This window comes from Pithys albifrons, chromosome 10 (genome assembly GCF_047495875.1).
Source record: "Pithys albifrons albifrons isolate INPA30051 chromosome 10, PitAlb_v1, whole genome shotgun sequence".
NCBI classification, from domain to species: domain Eukaryota; kingdom Metazoa; phylum Chordata; class Aves; order Passeriformes; family Thamnophilidae; genus Pithys; species Pithys albifrons.
In genome coordinates, this window is record NC_092467.1 from 15,234,502 (window position 1) to 15,256,210 (window position 21,709).

Below are 21,709 nucleotides of genomic sequence, written 5' to 3' on the forward strand. Positions count from 1 at the left end.
GCTGTAGTGAAGTGTTCTTATGGGGTGGGTTAACAAAATAAGCTGACTTTGACTTACAGTAAAACTGGCATCATAGGTCTGTCTTCTCTCATATGCTAGAGAAGTCCTGCACCTGCCTGCTATTTGAATCATTGCTTCTTTTTAGTGTTAGATTAGAATTGTTATCCATTTACAAGTATTTTGAAGTACAGCTGGACCCATTGCCGCCATATGATAGGCATGTTGAGCAGGCATTGTCTACAGTTGGTATGAGGCTTAATGCTCTTTATTGATCTAGACGTTGCCTAAGTGAACATAATAGGAAACAAGTTGTCCAACTGTTCCTCCTTCCTATTATTGATTACAGAGATGTAATTCTTAGTACAACGACAACTGTTGTTTACCATCTGGTTATGCAGTATAATAAGCTTTGCAGGTCTATTCTGTCATGTAATGATAGTACAGAGTGCTGTGATTTATATAATCCTAAATCCCCACATTGTTAGAGAACTTCCATGTACAGGAATTCTGGTGTGTCATATTTTGATATAACTGTATACAAGGTACATGGTCAAACTCATATTCTTTATTGTTTTCATCCATGTCTTTCAAACTGCATTGTGAAATCTCAGCAATGGGGAATTAATTCATAAACGTTTGTCTTCTGAGAGTCCAGCATTTGGGAAAAAATTGTCATTTTTTGAACATCAGCATCATTCCTCTGCATTTCTGACTCAGAAGCTTAAAATAACAGTTTAAGGTTAGCAAAAATGACCAATAAGCTCTACACATAGGATTGGAATGTTTGATGTTGTTTTCTGACCTTAATAAGTTATCCTAATATAAAACATTTTTGTCTAGAAATATAAATATAGACAACATTATGTCATGCAGTTAGGCAAAGGTACACAGCCAGAATTTTAATAAACAAGAGGAGGTATCTGAAGTATAATTCTCTTGCAAATCGTCTGTTCATTGATTGTACAAGGAAACAGAGGGTATAAGTGCTAATGAAGGATTATGTGTATTTATGAAGTTTTATTATCAGAAGCTACCTTACATTTATGATGAAGTTAGTCCCTCTCTGTACTTCCATGTCTGCCTGTCATCTCACTTCTGCAGTACTGTGTAAGGCACTGTGGGTAGCGAGAGGTGCAGGAGATGCCAAGGGGTTGCATATTTCAGTTAGCTATATTAATGCAATAGAACATTTATAAGCTCTCAGCAACAGCCATTTTTCCGTAATAAGTCTATACTGCATTTCTTTTTGTGTTCTTTGCCTACTGAACAAACATATTCCGTAAAATCTCACGTTTGAACATTACCCTGAATCACAGGGGTGAAATAATTAAAGAGCTACTTGTATAACATAGATTTTTTTGTTATAGTTTCCTTCTGAATGAATTTGTACCTTGATGGAAAATAAATGTAGTTTTCAATTTTCCCTGTTAGTAGAAAAAAAGAAAAAGTAAATGAGTGTGTAAAAGCATTTGAAATCTATGATGGGACAAGAGAGTACAATGTGGGGGGATTTTTTTTCACAGCAATGTGATTTTTGAAGAGTACATCTTTAGTCTTGCAAATGAGATGGAGCTCAAGGTTTTATTAGTTGGGATTGTACAAAAGTCCATGTGTGATTCCTGAAATGGAACAGCATTTGTAAATGCATGATTGCAGGTGGAGTTGCAAAGAGAACTTTGAAAACTATTTTCTGCATAGTTACGCATCAGGAGAAATCTATTGCCTGTGGGAATATTGTGTGCAGTAAAGAAAGTGGGTCTGTGGAAGGTATAGCATAGGTGACTGAGCTTTGATCACTTCTAGCAAGGTGTCCGTGAAGACTTTCTGTGAGAGCTGTTTGGAAAGGTATTAAAACTGTGCTCTAATCAGTGTATTTGTATTTAAGACCTGAGTGGTAATATATTCCCAGGAAGTTCTCAAATGGATACAGGTTAACAACCTTACTCTGAAATAAATTAACAGTAAAAGAGATGCTTAGCTTCAAGTCTTTGCTTACTGACACATTGAGGCTGTCATGGTTTATCTTAAGGTGAAAGATGCTCTCCAGCCAATAAGTCTGGTGCATTTAAATCACTGGTTTAAAGCTCAGAAAAACACCTTGTACTAGATCTGAAAACAAACAGGTGGCCAGTATGTGTCACCAACCTTTGACAACTTCTGGGGTCTCAATTTGAGTCACACCTTACTTCCATCTTAACTTTTCTAATTAGGCTGTGGAGACTGATGTGGAATTTGGGGTTACGAAGAAGTGTATTGAACTAGAAAAAACTCAGGACAAGCTTTCATAGTTGCCTGGATAAGCAGTAATGATTGAACTGAGCAAAATGACATACTGGAAATCAATACTGCCCTCTGATAGCAGAACCTCAGAACAAACTGCAGGTGAATCCTAGTTACGGGATTGCCTGTTACCTATTTTGGTTTTAGTAGCTCTTTCCCGCAATCTCCAGATTTTTGTCTTATCTGACCTGTATTTTATCCAACTATGTCTTAATACTGTACTTCTGTTTATTTCTAGAGCACTATTATGTGAATTTTCCCTGTCCATCTTTTGCTCTCACATGCCCTCAGTTTTCTCTCTACAAAGACATATATTTTCCAACACCTGTCTGCAGCCATACCTGGTGTTTTGCATACAATGACCTAAGAGATACATCATTCTTCTGGTTTTCTCCAGCAGTCCTGATTTCAGATACAGCTAAGAAAAGTATTAAAAGGTAGTCCATGAATCTCAGTTTCTTACACCAAAAGTAATGATAGCATGCATGAGAATTTTTCTTAGGACTACAAGGTAGCAGCAAAACAATGGGAAGGACAATATTCTGGGAGTCTCTGCTATATTTTTTTAGTTCGTTTTTCATTGTAATTTAGATGGGTGCTATTTCTGAATTTATTCAATCTTATTTCATAGGGCAATTAAAATGCCAATTAAAAATTAGAGATGAAGAATTGGAGTCATTAAAATTTTCATCTTAAAATTCCAGTTATCTTCCATTTACAAATCTTTTGGGTTTATTTTGTTACTCATAAACTTTCATTAATAGGAATTAAATCTCCCAATTAAACATTCAAATTTTAAAAACTAACCTCTAAAATGAAGGATAGGGAAAAAGAATCTTGTCCTGATTTGATAGATTGCTCAACATATTCTACCTACAATAAGCTCTGCTTTTTCATAAGAAGTGTTTGTGAAGAATTTGTGACTGAGCTGACAAATCAGTTTGAAAATTTTGTTGTTTAAAAAAGCCTGGCATCAGTTGCTGCCTTCTGTAAACACCATAGAGACTCAGGGCAACAGAGAATAAGCATGCTGAGAGCAAAAGGGAGAAATCAATGAAGGGGTGAAGGGCTAGAGGAGTGAGCACATGGTCCTCAGAGACAGCAAAGTAAAACAGCAAAGGGTATCTTATGGAGAACAGAATAGTCTGAACACTTTGTGTTACTATGTCTCTTGGTGGATTTTCAGGGTGGAATACAATTTTTACCAAAAAACAAAGGCAGTGTGTATGTGTCTCTCTTGGCTATCAGAGCAAATGGAGAAATACCAGGCTTTTATCTCTCATCCTTCTAGAAGTTCAGCTATATTCTTTGGAAAACAAGATTCTGTGGTTCTGTTTTTTAAGACTCCACAAGGCACTGTATGTTCTTTTTGAAAGAGAAAAGAAGAAACAATTTCTTTATACAACTACTTAATTGAATGAAAGTGAATTAACTAAATACTTGAAGTTTTTAAGGGCATTTTTCATGTCAGATTCAAACTATTGCACAGAAATGCTATCACTGTGAACATATTTTCTGCAGACTTCCTTGCACACCTTTCTCCTTATTCTATAACATTTTATCATAAGTGTTTTACATACCATTTGCATTCTCTTTAGATCAATATCAGATAAAAATATATCTTCAAAGTTTTCTTATTTGGTCAAATATTTTTAAAAGGTCTTAAGCCCCCATTCCCAGAAATTGCTTAGACACTTCAATGTTGGTAGGTTTAAACTTGCAGCACTTTCTAGTTAACTTCTTGTTATAGGGCAAATGCAGCTAGTAATGAAGCTTGCTTGTTTCTTCCTCCATCTCTTGATGTTGAATTGCTATAAAGTTAGTTTCGTTGTATAAGGGTATCCAGAGGTTCTATTAAATACTGTGAAATGGTGGGTTAATTGAGCATACAAAGTAAATCTAAGCAGGTTGTTTCTTGGATGTATCCTAAATAGTACATCCTGCTTGCAAGGGTTAAAACTATACATTAAAAAAAGAAAAATTAAATCCCTTGTGGAAAAACCTTTGTTACTACAGTCATTCATAGTTAATTAACATAACATTCAAACAATAATATAATCAGATCATGACTTTCATTGGAATGAAATTACACACCAAAAGAAAGAAATCAAAAGTCCCAGCATTAATGTACCTTGTTTTAAAAAAGACCTCTGTGAGATTGATTTACTCTCTCTTCCCCCAAAAGTAAGTAATCTCTTCTTGCCTGTTATTATCTTCTGATTAACTATGCAGTGCCACCTGGTGTGCAGATGGGAGGAATATTACACATCTAAAGCTCTGTTCACACCCACCCACACAGATATAAACCTACGTGGCAAAAAGTGAACAGATGTTCATTTTGCTTGTGCTGTAGGAAGAAATTGTGCATCGTACTCCTGATTCATAAACTAAATTTGGAGGACATGAAATCTGCATATGGGGCCCGTAGGCCCATGGCCAGCACAGACATTTAGGGAGGAAATATGTCACGTTCAAAATAGTCCTCTTTTCAGGCTGTGAACAGACTTTTATTTGTTTGCTTCTCTGGTTTTTGGTTTACCTTGTATTTCTGATTTTACTTTTTCTCTACACTTGCTAGTTCACTTATCCAAAGGAGGAGTTTAAAGGCAGAGTCATTTGAAAACACATGCAGGATTTGTCTGTTAGGTGGTTGCTTTTCAGAATCTATACCTGTTTCTTTTGCGTTTATGTTGTTCCCAAAAATTACGCTATTAAGGCCTCTTCCCGAAGGCCTGGTTGCCTCAGTGGTAATGTAGCAAGTCATGAAAATAACAGCATATCTTGGTTAAAGGTTGAACTTTAGTACAGGCAACGTGCAGCCTTAGGCTCTTAAGATTGCCAGCTCTGTATTTGGAGGGGTTTTGGTGCTGTTTTGTATTATTTATAATTTAATAAATATTTTGACACTTTGTAGGTTATGCCTCTTTTGCTGCAAGGAACCCAAAGCCTGAAGATAGAGAAAACTGAACAAGTAGGGGGAAAAATAATACATTGGAAGGTAGCACAGAAAAGAATGATGTTGGAAACATGATCAGCAAAATACTCCAAATAAATGTGTGCCTGGCTTAGTTCCTGGGTTTGTTTCCTTGCTGCCTGTAGGCAAGGGTGGTCACTGTTTCAGCATCTTGCAAAGACAGTGCTTTTCACCAAGGATTTTAAATGGTGACAACAGTGGCCTTTTAAGCACTGGTATTCCTATAGACTAAGGAGATATTAAAGATTGCAGAGCCAGCAAAAACACTTGAAATTGTATTTTATTGTGACGAAACAACATATTCAAATCTATTTAGCTGCAAAAAGCTGTGAGACTTTGGTATTAAAAATAATGAGGATGAAACAAGATGAATCGTAAAGTCAGACAGAGTACTTTGAACTTGAAGAGCAACAGTGCTGAAGAGCAGTTGCAGCATCTGGACAAGCAAATTCAAAATATTTCACAATTGCCTTACAGTGTCCTGAATAATATTAAAATTAAATTTAACGAAATTAGCTGTTTAAATAAAGATCCCATGAGAAGGTGAGTGGTAGATATATTTGCATTTAGTACGAAACAGGATCAAAACTGCACATTGAACTGCAACTGCATGAAATGAAGTCCCAAGGAAGTCTACACAAGTCTGTGCAGTCAAGTGTAGGACTTCTTTATAGTCTGTCTCCTGAAGAGTCTTAGCTCATGGCTCACAGCTTGGAGAATGAGCACATCCTTCTGTAACACCACATTTCTTGTTTCATGTCTCATCTGAATGATATTATAAAGAAATTACACAATAAATTGACTCTAACACAAAACTGGTTAGTCCTCATTTTATTCTTATCTTTTGCTATTCTTTAATCTAAAAAGCTTTGTAATTTATAACCAAAAAGAATATAGTTATATTAGAAAAGGAACTCTGTGAAGGAATCTGTTCTTACATGTTAGAGCAGATGTTTGAACTTGCTTTTATTCCCAATGCAACATCTTTCCTGGAGACCAACAATGTATAAATCCAAGAATTTTTATGCTTGAGGCATCTTTTTCTACTATTGGCATTTGTAATAAACTCTTCTTTCAGTTCTTTAGACCTCAGTACTGCTCTGGATATTGGTGGAACATTCTTAACACACATTGGAAGCACTAGGCTGTTGAAAGCTTTGAGGGCTCAGATGCACAAAAAAAGCTTATTTATTATTAATAGTCTTAGGACACTTTCAAAAATACTAATAATCTCCCCTTGGGCGTCCTTAAGATATTCAGTTGAAAATTACACAGATTTTTCTGCTCTTACTTGCTTATCTCTCTTACAAAATAAAAAAATACTTAGCATAACTATCTCTCCTCCACATGTTTTACAAAACACTCTCCTTTCTCTTTCCAAGATACTGGACAATCTGCCTGAAGAAATGCTCCTCTAAATGTGATGATAAAATAATTTCATTCATATTGTTTTAAGAGTAGTTAATTTTTTAATAACTGTGTGGATTATTTAACATTACTTAACACTTTGCTTGGAGATTTTTCAAGCATATATTTTTAAGATTTTTTATGTTTGAAAGTACATAAGGAAATAAAACATTGAACAAAATCATGATGTTACACTCTCAAGTGGTTTGCACCTAAAGAAAAGAGCTTTGGTTGTTTTCATGCTGTCTCCAATAGTTCACTCCAAGACTCAATTAGTTTTACCTTTTAGATGTACAAATACTGATTATCCTGCCATCTTTTTACTTCCACGTTAATTTTCAGACACAGAATGAACAACCGTCTGAAGTGCAGTTTGTAGTTTGGTCCATATAATTTACTCTAATTGAGCTCTCTTTCCTTCTTAGGAAAGTGTATGTGTTCCAATTTGTATTTAATGCAATCAGGCACTTTTTGAAACGTTCTACCTAATACTTTAGGAGGAATGATATAGTACAAAATCTAAACAATAGGTTTAGAAACTCCTTACTTTCTTTCGTCTTGTTTGCAAAGGATAAAACACTGGTTTAAAACTAAGTCTTGTTGCATTTAATTTTGTTTTTAAAGATTGTACACAAGTTGGGAATGTATCAAAATCTTACTTGTTTAGTGCCAATTATTAATGAGATGGCAAGTAATTTTTTTGTGTTAATGAGTAAAGTTTTAAGCAGTCTTTCTGTCACATTTATGTCTCATAAATAGTATGTTTCTCAATTCATATTCTTTTCACTGGCCACTCAACAAGAGGTATATCTGCTTGTTGAATTGAACTGACAAGTGAAGTCAAAACTGGATTTGTGCCATGAATTTGTAGTACATGTTGAAGGACTTTTTGAAATTGCCTAAGGAGACCTTCTTGCTCTGCCACTTCTCTGTGTCATGAGAGTGGTCCCTAAGAAGCCACTGCTGGGCATGGGCAGGGCTAAAGACTTCCATCTAAGCCAGCGGTTGTCTTGTGCTTCTCAGTCATGTGCTTCCCTTTTCATCATTGCTCATTAGTCAGGCCTTTGTTGGAACAATCTGACATAATGAAGCACAGTTACCTCATTTCAGGGGAAAATCTTGGGTGAGCTTGAGGCCAGTTTTGGTCCTTTGTCTAACTTGGAGTACAGTCATCAGGGATTCTATTTCTGGGTGGGATTCATAGTCTGAGGACCATCTGAATCCTCTAATGGCCTGCAGTGTGTGCCAGAGGGAATCCCTCATTCCATCTTTCAAGCTCAATATAATAATTGCAAAAGTCTCCTTTTCCAGAAGTATTTGTAAGTTTATTATGCAGTGCAGCAGCATCTACCCTCCTGGGAAGGCACATCCACTGCCCTTCTTTAGTTTAATGGGATGGAAGATTTTAATGGCAACAAATATCTGAGAAGAAAATTTTACATGCTCACTATATCTTTAACTAAGCTATATAAATATTTGTGCTGCTTTGTCTCAGATTTTTAATAGAGATTATCCAGACTTTTGAACCACTTGTCATGGTTATGATACTTGAAAATTGTTCTTTACTGTTCTAATCTATACTTTCCAGAGATGCCATTCATATAGTTGCTTTTACTGTGAAGTTAAAAGTAATGTGTAAATATGTTTAATAATGATTATTAAGACTCTATATAATTAGGATAGAGCATATAAATATTGTAGTATCTATCTCATGGCTAGTCTTTTGAAAGAAAGGCTAACAGGCATGCAGATATTTCTCTGGGTTCGTGTAGCATATTGGCATGTTCTATAAACTTGAGATCACGTTTGACATTCCTTGTGCATGAAGTCACATAGGTAGTCTTCTGCGTGCATTTTGTAGTACCAAACCATATTCAAAATTTGGTGCTTTCTTGGTGATGTCATAAGGTGTGGGGTATATACAGTAATTAACATTCATTGCTTGTACTGTCACTGCTTTCTGTGTATTAATGCTAAATTTGCTGTAAATTGTCTTTATAAAACAGTGTTTACAAGACTAAAACACAGAAATAAGCACACTAAATACTCTGAGTGTTTGGATAACGCTAATACAAATTACATGTTTATCTAATAGAGGAAAATATTTTCCAAACATTGTCCTTGACAGTGTTTTCTTTCACAGGAAATCCTTTGGCTATTGTTCATTTATTTGTGCTAAAAGTGGAGTAAGCTGAACATGAATCATTAGAGAAGCATTCAGCAGCTAGTATGATGACTCAATATACCCTCACATGATCTCTGGTTATTAGTTTCATAGGAAGAAAAAGAATAATGAGAATTGAAATATCAGCAAGTTTCAGCCAATTAGGCTTTATTGATAATAATGCCATTGCATTGAAATCCCTAGTCACTTACCAAGTAGAAACTTGTGGCATATTACTACATTTCTAAGAGTTATCAAGGTTTTATTTTTTTGTTGTTTCATTGATGTAATTGAAGATGGTATAATTCAGATCTTGTAGGATTATTTTTTGCTAGAAATAATTCTTTATTTGTGAACAATGATAATAGATGGTTGTTTATTTGGGTGTGATGTGTATATTTAAATAGATTCTCATGCTTTATGTAGTGAAATTCAGTACCTGTTTGCTATTTGTATTCAGATTACATTATTAACCATTATCAAAGATGATTTCTAAATAGTACAGTATTTATGCTTTTTCTCTAATAGACTGGCTTTTTAAAAGAGAATGGAACTTTATAGATCATCATCATGGCCAGGCTTTGCGAATGAAGATTTGAGAAGGGCACTACCCACGCTTGCTGCAAGCGTGCTGGTGGCTAAAAAGGCCGATACAGAATAGGCAGGTCCGGTCACAAAAGGCAGAGCGGAACATCTCCCTAGGTGACATTGGCAAGGAACGGTTCTTTCTGCATTGTCTTTTCTCCTCAAGACTGACTCGCTGTGCATTCTCAAAGGAAGCAGCAGCATCGTGAATGGTGTGTCTCCATGAATCGTGATTGGAGGCCAGAGTGGACCAGTGGTGGCAGTCAATAGGGCCAAGGCTGAGGTGTTGTTTCAGGGAGTCCTTGTATCTCTTCTTCGGGGCTCCTCTCTTGAGGCAGCTGGTGGCAAGTTCACCATAGGGCACAATCTTTGGGAGGCGATGATCCTCCATCCTGGAGACGTGCCCTGCCCAGCGCAACTGCGTTCTCATCAGCATGGCCTCGATACTGCTGACCCCTGCCTGTTCAAGAACAGACACCCTGGTCACGTAATCAGACCAGTGGATGTTTAGGATTGAACGGAGGCAGCGCTGATGGAAGTGTTCGAGAAGCTGCAGGTGGTGGCGGTAGATGACCCAGGATTCAGACCCATATAAAAGAGTAGACAGTACAATGGCTCTGTAGACACTAATCTTTGTACTTTTCTTCAGGTGTTTATTGGACCAGACTCTTTTATGGAGTTTTCCGAAGGCTCTGTATGCCTTTGCTAGCCTGTTGTCTATCTCTTTGTCGATCTTACCGTCTGAGGAAATGATACTTCCCAGATAGGTGAACTGCTGGACTGACTTAAGCTCTGAATTGCCTATGGTGATGTGAGGATGATGAAAGACTTCTTGAGGTGCAGGTTGGTAGAGAACTTACGTCTTCTTCAGGCTGACTTCCAGCCCAAAAAGCTCAGCAGCCTCTGCAAAGCAGGATGTTAAGTGCTGCAGAGCTGCTTCTGTGTGAGCAACAAGGGCGGCATCATCAGCAAAAAGCAGATCATGGACAAGGTGATTCAGGGTCTTGGTGTGTGCCTTCAGTCGCCTTAGGTTGAATAGGCTTCCATCGGTACGATATCGGATGTAGATGCCGTTTTCTTCATCGAGGTCTACTGTGGCTCTTTGGAGCATCATGCTGAAGAAGATTGTGAATAGAGTTGGTGCAAGAACGCAACCTTGTTTCACACCATTGGTTATTGGAAAGGGCTCAGAGAGTGCATCGCCATATCTGACTTGTCCACGCTGATCCTCATGTAGCAGGATGATCATTTTGAGGAACTTGGGGGGACATCCTAAACGTTCCAAGATCTGCCAGAGACCTTTTCTGCTCACAGTGTCGAAAGCTTTGGTGAGGTCAATGAAGGTTACATAGAGACCTTTGTTCTGTTCCCTACACTTCTCTTGCAGTTGTCTGAGAACAAACACCATGTCTGGGTGCTCCTATTGGCTCTGAAACCACATTGGCTTTCAGGTAGAAGATCTTCTGCAATAGTGGGTACTAATCTGTTCAGAAGTATTCTTGCAAGGATTTTACCAGCAATGGAGAGCAAAGTAATACCTCGGTAATTTGAGCAGTCTGATTTTTCTCCTTTCTTCTCATACAGGGTGATGATGACTGCATCACGAAGATCTGGTGGTAGTTCCCCTTGTTCCCAGCAATGCACAACAAGCTCGTGGAATTTGGCATGGAGTGCTTGACCTCCATGCTTCCAGATTTCAGGTGGAATTCCATCAACCCCAGCTGCCTTGCCAGTTTTCACCTGTTGTATGGCCTTGAGTATCTCTCCCATAGTAGGGGCTGCATCCAATTCATGTTTCACTGGTTGTTGTGTAATGTGCTGAATTGCTGAGCCTTGGACTACACGGTTGGCACTGAAGAGAGTCTGAAAGTGCTCAGACCATCGGTTCAGGATGGAGGTTTTATCTGTTAGAAGCAGTTGACCATCTGCACTGAGTAGGGGGCTTTGAACCTGGTGTGTGGGTCCGTACACTGCTTTCAGGGCCTCATAGAATCCTCTTTGGTCACCCAAATCTGCGCATAGTTGTGTCTTTTCTGCTAGGTCGAGCCACCATTTGTTCTGGATGTCTCGAAGTTTCTGTTGGAGCTTACTGCATGCAAGACGAAAGGCGGCTTTTATATGGCAAGATGGCTGAGCAAGGTGTGCTTGGTGAGCAGTTCTCTTCTTCTTCAGCAATTCCTGGATCTCTTGATTGTTCTCATCAAACCAGTCTTTGTTTTTCTTGGAGGAGAACCCTAGGGACTCTTCAGAGGACTGCAGGATGCAACTTTTAATATGTTGCCAAAGCGCTTCAGGAGAGGGATCTATGGGATTATCTTTAAGTCTAGTTTGAAGGTTTCCCTGGAAGCTGTCTCTCACTGTGGCTGTTTGAAGATTGCTGACTTGGAGCCTCCTCCTTGGAATGCCGCCTCTCTTAGGTTTGGGCTTGAAGTGGAGGTTAAGTTTGCAGCGCACAAGGTGGTGGTCTGTTTGACATTCTGCACTCGGCATCACTGACATTTCTCTGTTGTACTAAGATATAGTCAGTGAGGTGCCAGTGGTTGGATCGAGGATGCGTCCAGGTTGTCTTTAGGCTGTCTTTCTGTTGAAAGACAGTGTTGGTGATGGTGAGCTGCCGTTCTGCGCAAAACTCTAGCAGGAGGCGTCCGTTGTTGTTGCAGTTTCCAATGCCATGCTTGCCCAGGACTCCTTTCCAGGCTTCAGGATTCTTACCTACTCTGGTGTTGAAGTCACCAAGGATTATGATCTTATCATCTGCAGGAACATTTTGGGTGAGGTGGCGCAGGTCTGTGTAGAATTTGTCTTTTTCCGCTGGGTCAGCTTGGAGAGTTGGGGCATATATGCTAAAAAGAACATGTTGCTTGTTGTGTAGAGGGAGGCGTAAGGACATAATGCGATCGGAATGACCTGTTGACAGATTTTCAAGTTTGGAGGCAATGGAGTTTTTAATCATGAAGCCAACTCCTGAAAGGTGTCTTTCGGTTTTGGGTTTCCCTGACCAGTAGAGTGTGTAGCCAGCACCATGTTCTTTAAGGCTGCCTTCCTCATGAAGACGAACTTCACTGAGAACAGCAATGTCAATGTTGAGCCGTGACAGTTCATGGGCAATTAGAGCAGAACGACGCTCAGGATGTCCACTATCCCCAGTATCAAGCATGGTTCTGATGTTCCAACATGCGAGTGTTTGAGCACACCTTTGCAGGCAGGTGTATGCCTTTGAAATCTCTTTGTTTTTGTTTGACCGCATGGAAGATGCCGGTTGGCCGCAGTTATCCAACCGGGTGTGGAGATGAGCTTTGTTTAGGCCACCTTTGCTAGGCCCCTCTCCGTGTGGAGCAAGCAGTGCTGTCCCTAGAAGAGGCTGCTTGGTCATTTCAGGATGCTGCCGCAAGAGACTGTCATCTCTGGGGTCAAGTCTCTAATGACCCATATCCTGAACCGCCTGCATGCAGGGTTGGGTCTGCGGCTTCCAGCTGCTTCCTATCACCTGCCGTTTTCGACCCTCACCTGTCGCTACAGTGCTTTGCAATGTGGGTGAACCCTTCAGGCCTGCGCAATGGGTTTTTTAGGTGAGGCACAGCGTGCGCAGGACTGGCCCCACCCTTTACTCCTAAGGTTCATCTGCCACAGCCTAGCGAGCTTGGACGGTGACAGCGAATACCTCAGGACGTAGGTTTGGTTAAAGTATCCTTCTCTTAGTTGAATGGCCTTACAGGGCTAAACGAGCTCCATCTGCCCGGGTTTGGGGTTGCAGTTGTCCTTCTCCTAGGATGGTTGCCAGACAGCTAGCGAGCCCATCCTGCCCATGGACACACTTTGTCTGACCCTTCAGCTGAGACCTGTCTGGCATGGGAGACCCTACCGGCGGCACAAACCACCTCCAGCATAGCTCTCAACCTCATGAGGGCACGCAAGCTTCTCCCCCGCAACAAGGGGGTGTCCCCGGAGAAGACTTTATAGATAGTATATTGTTTAATAGCTGGATGCTGAAAATATCATAATTCATTATTTCAGTATCCAAGTGACTTAGACGTGTTTTCATTTCTATTTGTTGGGAAACACAGACTTGATGCTTCTGTTATGGTCCAATACAAATCTTCTGTAGATGAAAAATGATGGCCAAATTTTTATCTATATGAAGTTTTCTTAAACTTTAGAGCATTAGGAAAGTGTTGCTTCAAAACAAAACAATAACAAAAAAATGCTTCAAAATAAAGATTTACATGCTTGGGCAACCAAATAGCAACTGTTTACATTTTTATGTTGCTTGTATCCTTATACTCAGAGTTTGAGTTCTTGACTGTTTCTAGCAGAAAGAAATTTGCAGTTAGGGAAGATAGAGTGACCATTCTGTGGATGAATGGTGAGGTATTCAGTTGTGGTGCCTGTACTAATCACTGGGATAAAGTTCCTGCCTGTTTTTCCTATTTCTTGCGGTAGTAGCTGCTTGATAATAAAGCTTGGTGTTAATTTGCATTAAAAAAAATTCCTTCCTGCAGTAGATAGAATCTGAAGAAATCACCCCTAATTGTTAGAGTCTATGCCTTTTTTTGTGCACAACTTTTCTGGAAAGCCCAATAAAATTAAGAAAGTTCTGAAATCTTAGCACTTTTTAAATTGTCGGAACATAAGAGTCTTAATACACCCACAACATCGACAAGTTGGTTTCTTATTTTTCAAATGCAAATATGGGCCTTTGCACGTGCTGAATGTGGCCTTTATTGTACTGAGGCATAAAAAATACACTTGTAGCTTAGTCACTTCTGCAGACCTGCCATGCTTGCAAGAATGGAATATGTTTAAGCAGCCTTGCAGGGTGAATAATCCTAGATATAAGTGTGGCGTTCAGTGTTCATTCAGAAAGCTATAGAATATGCAAAGTGTTTAGTTAAAGGAGAGTTGAATGAATTGCAGCTGTGGCAGGAGGTGGTAGTTGGTTTTAACTGGAAGCTATTTTCATTGTTGATAATTTTTTACTTGGTTATACCGAAAATATAAATCATGCACACCACAATAGATCGCTGGAAGAAAGCAATGTGGTGTGATGATCTGCTGAGAGTGAGACTTGGGCTCTGACTACTGGCCTTTGGGCTGAGTTCAGTCTGCTCTAATATCATATTGGAATAGTAAAACTGAGCACTAGGACTATGAAAGTGCTCAGTACTGCAAAAGTGCCTTGGAGAAGCCAGACTGTGCTCTTACTAGCAAACTTCAGACTGCTTCTTGGAGCTACAGAAATCTTAATTTCTATCCACTTTAATTTTTTGCAGCTTGCTCAGTTTAATTTTTATTCCAGTATTTTGAAAAATATGTGTAACGACCAAAAGAGCAAATTAAATAATGCAACTTTATTTTACATTATTGACATGAATCGAGTGATTTCTCAATGACCACAAGGAAGCTGAAATTTTTTATCAGATAACTTTTTACTTACATTGAACCATTTTATTTATATTTTCCCCTGTAGGATTACAGTTAGAGATATATTGTCTTCTATTTACTATTTCCCGAAATGAAATTTTAATACTTTAGCAAAACTGAATCATACCTTGCATAGTGCCTAATATATATTTATTTCAACCTTTCAGATATGAAAAGATCTAGACAAGAAATAGTTTGCTTACATGGTTATATTTTGCTTAGATGTTGGAAAAGAGTTTTGTTGACAATTTTTTGCATTTTTGTTGCCAGTTTGAAGAGCAGCTTGACTTTGTTTCTTTCAGTTTTTGAAGAAAAATATGTCTCTTCTTGTATAACACCCCTTCTAAAACTCCATGTAGTAGGATCTGCTATGCAGTAGGGATTTCTAATAAGCGTGCAGTAGTTTAAGGGTCAGGGACTAACCAGTGAATAAGTTAAAACTCAAAATGAGGCGGTCCCTTTTCTGTTTAGTACTGGGCAGTGATAGATACTGATAATGTTTGATTAATGAGCAGCAGCCTTGCAGCGGATGAAAACATCTGTAAGAAATGATTTATTATTTCAAAGCTATTGGAAGCTTACTGTATCTTTTAGATTTAACTATGTGTGCCTGAATAAAATAAATGAGATGCAACATGTGAAAAATGAAAACACATTACTTGCAAAGGATGTGTCACAAGGAGCATATTTTTGTTCAAGTACACTTTGTCATGGAGATTTTTAATGCTGGTCTGAATACAAATCATTTAACTGGTTCATAAAATCAACCTAGTTGGAATTCTTGCATCTATCATTGAGACAGAAATGAGGGTTAAACTTAATATGCTGGAACATCCCTTAAATTTTTGCATTTGGCATCATATACAGCTGCTCCAACTGCACATGTGAACAGAAAGAATTTTCTTAGAAATACAATAGAAGTAAAAAAAAAAGTTAATGCAATTTTAACATTGAAATCATGAAAATTAATTCCTTTGTAGTGTCATCAAAGTTTGTTATCTTTGCTGCAAATATGTTTATGAACAAAAGTCTAATTCTCTTCTTTATACTCAAACTGTGTGCTTGAAAATGAACAATGACTTGTAGATGGAGATTTTACTTTTGTTACTTACAGTTTAGTCTTGTACTTCTGGATAGTCTTTTAGACTGCCTTGAAAAGGCACCTTAGTCTTTCTGTGTTCCATGTCTGTGCATGTTGATGTGGTATCAGGTCCCTCAGCTATTTAGAGCTGCCATGGAGTTCGGGTCCCACAGACTCGCCTCCATCAAGCTGCAGTGTGTGTTCAGGCATGTTAGAGTGCCCTGACTCCAGTGTTAGAGAAAACTGCCTTTTCTCTAGTTTTGGAAATAGAAAAGGTGGGACAGTCGAAATGGAGTCTGCTCTCCCATTTTCTCAACTTACACTGGGCCAGTGACTGTGGAACACTTCTTTGCAGTGAGCAATATTTGGAAATTCTGATATATGCTATTCCATAAGTCTTCACCTATTATGTGTATATACCTTATCCACTTTCTTACTTTTCTGTTCTATTTCAGTAGGCATCTAAAGTATTTTTCTTTTGGGGATTCGGCACTGATTATTTGTGTATAAATGTCAGTCATGCTTTCATATTGTGAAAAGAAAGTATTATCTAGTAAAGTTTTTAATAAACTTGTGCCAAATTTTGGTAAGATAGGATGATGCGCTACTTTGTCCCTTGAACTTATTTTCACACTGATTTGTCTGGAATTTAGTGCTGAATGGCTGCAGTGTAGTATTTAGTTACTTAGGGTCATCATTGTTTATCAAAAGTTTTAAGATCCTGTTAGATTCTATTCATAACATGTGCTTTGTTCACACACAGCCCTTTCTGCTCTGTTCTTCATCTTGTTTTGACCTTACAGGCTCCTCTATAGTGGGAGTTAGAGTAGAAAAAAGCATCTTTATCTTCAATTTTTTTCATAGTATCTCTGAAATAGAAAGAAAAGGAAATTAATTTTGTCCTTGGACCATGCTTTCAGCCTGTTCTTTTTAGGGTCCTTGAATGAAACCATAACTTTGGGTTAGAAGGTTCTCTTATTCATGGAGAGATTGGTTCATCCTCTCATCAGACCCTAGAAGTTATTTTTTTAAGATGTAGTAGACAGTTAAAACAATTATGAAAGTGGAGGACATCTGGTTTTACTGTCACTGGATTTCATAAAATAGATCTCCAACAGTGATAGCAACTTCCTCTCTTTAATGTGGAAGCCACAAACTGACTATATTAAAGGAGGGACCTTTCAACCTACAAGCTGAGTGGAATTAGAGCAGCTTGCCAACCATGAGGTCTTGGTAGTATCTCTGCAGCAGGTGTTGGCCTAGAGAACATATGGAACAACAGCTGGACACTAAGTCCTCTGATCCTGACCCATGTATATTTATAGAGGGAGAGGGAAACAAAAACCAAACCCCAAATCAAACAAACTTAAAGCAGTAGGTAATCAGGATTTATAATGATGGTATGTGGACATTGCAATAATTTAGTTTAGCACCCAAATTGAAACTTCAGAAGCAAAAGCTGTCAAAAGCATTGTAAATGTGATAATTTTTGCACTGAAGAATCTGGATCCTGATTCTTTGGTCAGGCAGCTAAGTCTACCAGCTATGAGACCCGGCAAAGAAAAGCCTCATTTAAGCAAACTTGACATAACAAGCAGACCAAAGACTCATTTAACATCATCTTCCTCCAGTTTATTAGAATTCCATTAAAATGTGTATTAACATTCCTTGTGTATGTATCATCTGTGAATGTGTCAGAGAAGGACTTGACTTACATAAAGAGTTGGCCCAGCTACTGGTTTAGTTACATCAAAGCACAATGGATAGGAACAAGGTCAGATATAGCTAAGGGTTTGAACCTGTGGTTTAAGTTTATTGTGTTTTGCATAGAACAAATCCAGCTCACTAGTCAAGACGGTTTCCTGCTACATTTTTAAAATCATTAGGAAAATCTGTGACTGAACATACTGGAGCCATTTCTCATATTTTAGTTCAGGAATAGTAGGGCCTGGTTACATAACCAATTGTGTCTCTAAATGAAAAATTTTATAGAAGAACAAAAGAAATGTTCTTAAATTTTGAGTTGATTTTTCACTATTTAGAAAAAATGTTTAGATGGCTGAACTGATTCTTGTATCTAAAAATGTGTTATTAGGACTTGTTTTAAGGTGCCTCTTGATGCTTCTGCCACTTCAGAATCTAGCCATATATGTTTTATCGGCATTTTCAACTTTGAAAACAGATTCAGGACTTAGTGTTTCAAGTGTGCATGAAAATGAGTACCTAAATATAAGTATTCCTTCTTAAGTCAGGAGTTTTTTCCAAAGTAAGTAGTATTCACAGATGTTAAAATATATTTTGCAGTCATCTTAGTGGCTGTATTGCATCCCAGGGGTATGCAAAAGTCCTGTGTTCAAACCGGTGTTATTTTGAAAAGGCATTCATTTGGGGTCCTTCAGCTGTCATTGTTTTCCAACACATTGAAAGCTGGATAATAAACTAGAGTATGCAAGAATTGTGAACTAATGCTGCAAGATAAAGTTCATTATGCCATTGTGTGCTTTTAAAACTCTTTGCTAGTTTTCCTCATGTTCTTCAGCTGGGATGGAATTGTATTTATAACAGTATAACTAATTATCTTTACATGCATTTATCACTAAATAAACTTCACACAAGACAGCAAGATTGTTTACTTAAGCAGTATAATACTGGGAATGGAAGATAGCTCTAGAACATCGGATTACATTGCCAGAATGGCACTATTTATTAAGCTATGATAACGCTAATGTTCCTTTTTGATGTATAGCATGTGTGACTTGAGCTGAACTTGTAGAGAGCCTTAAGGATGTTTCATTGAACATTTAGTATGGCAGTAAGCCAGAATACATTTAGCCTAAACCCAGATGACAGGTTGGTAATGAGGTAGTGATTGATGACCACTGCTTCCATATGAAAATCTGCTTGATATGCTGGGGGGAAATGCATTGCGAGCTTTCCTATTTCACTCCCTCTGTATTAGTTATTCTTAGTACAGAGGAGTAGCACTGGCTGCTGGTTATTCAATCCTGGTTTCACTTTTAGGTGAGAATTGAGTACTCAGTTGAAATTGTAGAAGTGCAGCCCTATGGCTCCATTTTTGTGTAATTCAAATCCTAATTTCAATGGATTTTTAATATAAAAAATAACTGCAATTATATCACCTATGAAACCTCCTGTAATATTCTTATTACCTGCCTCTGTAATTTTACAAGTCCTTATGATTCACCTTCTGTGCCATCTAAATGGTATTGCTTTATTTTCTGGTGCAAAAAGAGAAACTTGGTCCAAAAGTTGTAACGCATCCCTCAGGCAAACCAGCCTGAACAAACCTCTACTGTTTGTTTTGCTTAGTACTCTTGAATACTTCTTTGTAAAGATACTTTGCACTGCTTATTCAGATGAGGGGCAAACTGGTTCTGTGGGCCAAGAAGGATATTTAAGCCCTGTTCTTCAGCCAGATTCCAGCCTGACGTCTGAATTAGCAGTAAGAAGAGCTAGGAAGACGCAGCAGAGTCTTGTAGAGATTATATCCATAGCTGTACCCACTCAACAGGAGTGTATGTTAGATGTCCCCAAAGCTGGAGGATAACTAATGGGATCATATTAAGGCCTGGTTAGAAATCATCCAGGGATGCAGCAAAGGGCACTAGGGCAGCATAAATACCCAATGGCGAAAGAGACTCATTATTAGTGTTTTCCCAGGCAGAAATGACTTTTGGTCAGGAAGGGGTGAGGAAGCTTGTCAGCCTAACCAGAGTGATATTGTACTTCCTCAGAGCAAAAATATGAGCAAAAGAAATTGGGATCAGTGGTAGAATCAAGAGCCAGTATAAGGGGATAATGAAGCAGGGCTATGGCCATGTCCATTCTTCTCCTGCAGCTCTCAGGTTTGTAAGGGAAATTTTCATGTCCTGTGGGGGTAAAGGGGGACTGACTTTTCAACAAGGAACAAAAGCAATATCAAAATGGCAGATTTGTGGGGTAAATATGCACAGACCCAAATGAGGGAGCCTTTATCGCTGGGATTTGCTGATGGGCTTTTATGACAGGACAGGCTTTGACTTAGGGTGAATGTTTCTGAGGTCAACTGAGGCGTGTTTGATAGTGCTCATAGCCAGGAAACCTGTAACAATTACTGTGTGTTTGGGCTAGTGATGGTCACTTTGGGCAGATCCAGGAGTGCTTTTGGCATGACTGCAAGCAGGGACAAAGGAGCCAGTGAGTCAGGAAACCACTGGACTTCCCCCATTGTATGAACTAGTACCAACTACATTGACAAGTGGTTTGTTTGGTACGTCTGTTCATTGGGAAATGGATAAACTTTTGCTTTTGGGTTGGAGCTGGGTAAAACATTTTTATCTGCTTGGGAACAGGTCCAGGACTGTGGAAGCTAAGATGTTAGGTAATCAGTAATGCCTCTTGATGGAGGTTCTTTGTGGGATTGCAATAGTCTTCAGAGCAGACCCAAAGGAAGGTCAGTCCTGTTATTAAGCACAGGGAGAAGAGTCACAATGCAGGACTGGATTCAGATATGCAATGCAGAATTTCATCTCCATGTGCACAAATGGAAAACGTTAGGACTGGAATCATGATATGGTCTATTGAGGTAATTTAACTCCACATAAGCAAACTAACATTGTTACTAAACTATACTCCTTTGAGGTTTTCCTTCTCCTTATAGCTTTAATTTTTCATCTTGCAATCTTTTTTGAGAATCTTTATTTAAGAGTAAGTTCTTTAGGGAACACTGGTCTTCTATTTTGTTTGGAAGGGACCCACATCCCACATGTTCAATACCAGAAATTAATATCGTTTCACTTAGATATGTCACTCATTTGATGGGAACATACATTCCATAAATTCCTGTGTGTAGCTGTAGTATCCCCAGCACAGGTATCCTGTGAGATGCAGAATTTGTCAGCTCAAGTTTGAGCTAAACACTGCTTTCTTATGAATGTTTTGATTGACTTTGTAAAATATTCACTCTTAGAAGCTGTGCCTAATTGAGGCAACCATGTTTTGTTGTTCACTGGCCAGTGACAAGATGGAGCAGGTCCATTGATTTTTACCATGTTCCTAGAAAGACCTTTATTTTAACATGTAGTGGCAAGTGAGGACATAGTCTTTGTGTGGAGATTAGTGGCCATATGGTGTTGTTGCTTATACACTGGAAAGCTTAGTTATTTACTGTAAAATCTGACTCAAAATTCTATACGCAAATTAGAAACTCCTACTTGGTTTGTTTCCATAACAACGTACAAAACAACATCAATCACTTATAGTAGAGCTCCACACTCCATAATTAGGGATGCAGTTTTAAGAAGTGTGGGAGGAGTTCTGTAAAGTGTTTTTATTTTAAAAACAACATTAGGCCTTGTTCTCACAAAAGCTTATGCACAAACTTCACTTAACAGTGTGTAAGTAATTCCATTGGCATTTTTGGCTCTGTCTGTGTATGATGCAGTGTCTGGAGTGATGCGGATGCCTCGCTCCGTGCACTGTCTGAATGACTGAAGTATGAGCAGGGTTTGCCTGAGGGCGAGCTTGGCTCCTGTATGGGGAGCAAACATGGGCTTTACCTCAACAGACAGTGTCAACTGAGCACTTTAACTTACCATGCTTGTATTTCAGTATGAGTGTAAGTGCTTGCAGTACAACCACCTATAATGTTGTAGAAAAATGATATCAAGAAAAAACTGCTCTTTATGCAGAAAAAAATTATGAAATTAGCTGTGCATCTTTTTAATGTAGAATTTTAAGCCAACAGGACATCTACCAAAAGTATATGTGATATTTTTCACTGGTATCATGTGTATTC

General features: G+C 38.5%; 1 protein-coding gene across 2 annotated transcripts in view; it reads left to right on the top strand.

Moving 5' to 3' along the window:
* Positions 1–21,709, top strand: part of DPYD (dihydropyrimidine dehydrogenase) — a 343,167-nt gene that overhangs the window by 117,826 nt on the left and 203,632 nt on the right. The window lies entirely within an intron of this gene.